Source organism: Tenrec ecaudatus, chromosome 1 (genome assembly GCF_050624435.1).
Source record: "Tenrec ecaudatus isolate mTenEca1 chromosome 1, mTenEca1.hap1, whole genome shotgun sequence".
Classification (NCBI taxonomy): Eukaryota; Metazoa; Chordata; class Mammalia; order Afrosoricida; family Tenrecidae; genus Tenrec; species Tenrec ecaudatus.
In genome coordinates, this window is record NC_134530.1 from 232,047,188 (window position 1) to 232,051,869 (window position 4,682).

The window sequence follows — 4,682 nt, forward strand, 5'->3', positions numbered from 1 at the left end:
GTGGGGCAGGCTTGGCAGGTACAGACTGTGGGACAAGACCTCCCAGGCCCCACCGGGGACTGGTAGGAAGACCATAGACCAGTGGCTGCTCTCCCACACAGATGGAGACCTGGGACTCAGGGTTGTGCCATGGGCCTGCATGCTCCAGTAGGTCACAGACCATCAGTGCCCTGGTGAGCCTCAAAGGACCTGACCAGAGCGATTCATGCAGTGACCGGGCTGGAGCCACCTAACTGGACATGGCCTTGTAGTGGTTGCATCTGCTCCCACAACTTAGGGGGTCAGCACCGACCCTGGTGAGGGCTGGAGCCCCTTTGGGAATTGGGGGTTGTACAGGCGAGACCAGACAGACAGGGAGGGGCTGCCAGACTGAGGAGAGAAGCCAAAGGTGTTATGTCTTTCAAGACACAGACACGCTGAGACCAGAGTCCCAGACTCAAGCCTCGGAGGCCAAGATGAACCAGCCCTTGGCCCCCCATGCTGACACAGGGGGTAGGGTAATCAGGAAATACCCCCACAATCCAGCCCTCCCTGCCTGAAGGTCAGTAGGCTATAGTTCTAAAGGGGGGTGACCAATGCCTGTGGCTGCTTGGGGTTGGGCTGCCCCCTTACTTCCCTGGGAGGCAGATGTGTTGTTGCCTTTAGGGATGAACTTCAGGGAGCTGCTGAATATTCAGAAGCGGGACTGCCCCCGCTGGGGGCCATCATTGAGGAACTCGTGGCCAAGCCCGTGGCCGCATTTACCCCAGGACACCTTAAAGGCATCGGCCTGATTGCGCTCGGGCCGCTCGGCCACGGTGTCATCGTGGACGGTCTCCGTGAAGGCTGGCCACGGCGACGAGCGCTGTACTTGGAGCGGCTGGAGAACAGCTCGTCGCCGCACTTGGCGCACACGGAGACAGCGGGTTCAAAGTGATTCTGGAAAACCTCGCCCCCAGAGAAGCTGCAGAAAGGCATAGTGCTGCCAGGTTCCCCTCCCGCTCTCACACCCCGACAACTCCGAGCGCACCGACCCCACCGCACATATCTTATTTTGAAGTAAAAACACAAAACAGGCAAAAACACCCGGAGGGCCGGATAAATGTCCTCGGTGGGCCGCACGTGGCCAGCGGGCCTTAGTTTGAGGACCCCTGGTCTAGAGTCACTGACAATGGCCCACGTGTGTCTGAGCAGAGTGGCCCTGAAGTTCTCTCTGCCTTCAGCTCTGTGGAAGCAGACTGCTGTTTCTTTCCTCCCTGGTGCTGCAGGATGAAGAATTTGAACTGCCAATATTTTGGGAGTAACCAAGAACAGACCATTTGTGGCCCTCAGGGAACTAAACAGCCCCACCCCCAGAAAAACAAACAAACAAACAAAAACCCCACTGCCATCAAGTTGATTCTGAAAATCAGTGTTCCTATCGGACAGGGTAGAGCTACTCCTTAAGGGTTTCTGAGACTTTTAATCTTTATAGGAACAGACTGCCTCATCTTTCTACTGAGGAATGGCTAGTGGCTTTGAACTGCCAACCTTGTGGCTAGCAGTCCAGTGCTGATCCCATCAGACCACCAACAAGAAGAAAACAAAACAAAAAACCCTCACTGCCATCAATTCGAAGCTGACTCAGCAACCCAAAAGGACAGGGTAGAATGCCCCTGTGACTTTCTGAGACTGTAACTGTTTATGGGAGTACATAGTCCCACCTTTATCCCAAGGAGTGGCCGATAGTTTCGAACTGCTGACTTTGTCGATCGTAGGTCAGCGCATAACCACTATGCCACCAGACTCCTTTAATTGAATCGCCAGGTCTCCTCCAAGACAGAAGAGTATTCTGAGCTTGTATCTCCCACTGGTAAATGAGTTCCACTGTGTGTAGCAGGCCTGGAACTCGCTTTCCTCCAAGTTCCTGCTGGCGTCTCCAGGACGGCATGCTCAGCACTGCAGATGCTTTGTTCTGGGTACTGAGGTGTCCCCTTGGGAGACAGAGAACTTTGAGCTTCCTTGCACAGGGGAGCCTCAGACCAAGGGCTGTGTGATATGGTGTGGTGCTGGGGCCAGGACCTGGCCATTTAGATCAAGTCCCTGCTGGCCAGGACCGTGACCTTAGGTGACTTTGTTGTGACTCCCACAGGATGGCCTCTCTGTCCAGGACGACATGTCATTCTGCGTGTGTGCACACATGTGCATGAGAGGTGTCAACTCTAGCATACCGTCATGGGTGCTCTAGTTATTAAGACCCGTGTCTCAGCTCCAGACCCACTCCTCTCTTCTCTTTCCTGTGATGGTGGGCAGGGACCTGGAAAACCACATTCCCACTTTACCAGCTGCTCCTGCTTAGCCAGATGCCGTCGGCTCCAGCTAGGGGTGTGTTTTAGAGTAGAACTGTGCTCCATAGGGGTTTTCAATGTCTGGTTTTTTTTGGGTGTAGATGACCAGGTCTTTCTTCTTAGGAGCCTTTGGGAGGACACCAGCAGCCAGCTTTACCATTGGTGGCTGGTCACGGAACCATGTGTACTACCTAGGGACTCCTCGCTTCCTGCTAGACTGCCAGAAACCAACCAACTAACCAAACTCACTGCTGACTCAGAGTGACCCCAGAGGACAGGGTAGAACTGCCCCTGTGAGTTTTCAAGACAGTAACTCTTTATGGGAATAGAAAACCCAGTCTTTTTTCCTTGGAGCTGCCGGTGGTTTTGAACTGCAGATCTGTGGATCACAGCCCAATGCATAACCACTACACCACTAAGGCTCCTTCAGGAGGCTCTAGAAGGGGCTGGAAGGCTGGAGGCATCTACTTCCTGTTCTGTGAGCCACTTTTCAGTGGTCTTTCTCCACTCTCTCAGCAGCACTGTCTTCCTGGACTGTGTTAGTCTGGGTGGACCAGAGAAACAAATTCATGGAGACACTCATATGTGTATAAGAAAAGGTTTATATATAAGAGCAATTGAATATTGAGAAAACATCCCAGCCCAATCCAGATCAAGTCCTTAAGTTCGATATGAGCTCATATGTCTGATACCAATCTATAAAATCCTCTTCAGACTCACGAAACACATGCAATGACACCTAATGCAGGAAGATCACAGGGCAGTGAGTAGGAAGTCTTGTGGATCCAGTGGCGTTGTAAGCATCTCAGCGCTGGCAAGGGTCTCCATGTGGCTTCTTCAGCTCTGAGGCTCTGGCTGCCATCAGCCTCTCTCCATGTGTCTTCTCCACAGGGATGTCTCGCAGGGAGTGAGCCTCCGTGCCGCCTCCCGTGAGCTATTTATCTCCTTAGCGCCTCCAAATGAGGTCATCAAGCTGGGACCTGACTGATAGGCTAAACTCCACCCTTTCCCTCTTAATAGTCAAATTGACAACAGCTATGTAACTACCACATAGACCAAAAACAAACTCAGTGCTATTGATTCAGACTTCCAGTGACCCTGTAAGACAGGGCAGAACCGTCCCTGTGGATCTCTGAAACTGTAACCCTTTATGGCAGTAGAAAGCCTCGTCTTTCCCCTTTGGAGTGGCCGATGGTTTCAAACCGCTGACTTTGTGGTTGGCAGTTCAGCTTCTAACCCACAGTTCCACCACGGCCCAGCGTGTGATTTTCAACCTTTGCGGAATCACTTCATCCCAAATCAGTTGTGCTCACCCCACACTGGCCATGCGGTTTGGTCATCTCCAACACCCCTCCCCCATCTCCCTGCTGCTCTGGAAGACAAGTAAGGGCCTGTCTTGTCTCAGAAACACCCCCAACAGGAAAGGCTCTGGGCTTCTCTGTGGTTCCCAGAGCCCTGAGAGGGGCCTGGGTATAGGGGGTGTTGGTTCGGGGTGTCACCTCTGGTCTCTCTGAGTGTGGTGGGGTCCCGCCTTATCAGCAGGCTGGAGTGTCAGTGTCTGGTTGATGGTGGTGTGGATGGGGGAGTTTCAGAAGAAAGAATGATTGGGAGCTAGGTAGCAAACCGTCCACCACGCAAGACGCTGGGCCAGCAGCAGGCAGGGTCACAAGAGTTCTCTGCCCTTGTCTGGATAAACCTCAAACCAAACCCACCGCCACGGAGTCCATTCCAACATACAGCGACTCAATATGGGACGCGGGGGGGGGGGGGGGGGAGGGGGGAGTTGAGACTGTCAATCCTCATGGGAGCAGACAGCCTCCCCTCTCTCTCACAGAGCAGCTGGGTGGATCTGAGCCACTGACCTCGTGGTTAGTAGTCTAATGTCTAACCCTAACCGTCCTTGAAGAAAAATGACCGTGATCCCATCAATAGCAAACAAAGAAAGAGTCTGCAAAAATTATAACCCTGTGAACAGAAAGACCAGGCTGTGCGTGTAAACTGACTGGGCCCAGATGGAGCTTCTGAGAGAACCCACGGCTCCGGCCCTGCACAGCCCAGCCACCTCTCCTGCCGCCTGTCAGAACTTGGCAGAGACCTGCCCCTGAGAGTCCACCACTCCCTGTTCACTGAGGCTGCTGCTCTGACGGGGCTTTGTCTGATGGACCAGAAGACTGCCCTTATGCTTGTCTGTCCCTGGAGTACAGCCAGTGCATGTGCTACTGACCAAAAGAATGGAGATTTGAGTCCACCAAGAGGTGCTCAGCAGAAAGGCCTGGCGATCTTTTGAAAAACCCGCAGCTGAGAGCCCACCAGAGCCCAGTTCCTCCTGGGGAGACACTGATACACATTGGCATTGACTTGACTTCAGCTGGCTTA

The 4,682-nt window shown here is 53.4% G+C and overlaps 1 pseudogene; it reads right to left on the reverse strand.

Moving 5' to 3' along the window:
- Positions 1-641: 641 nt before the first annotated feature.
- Positions 642-957, reverse strand: LOC142437368 (methionine-R-sulfoxide reductase B1-like; annotated as a pseudogene).
- Positions 958-4,682: the final 3,725 nt, after the last annotated feature.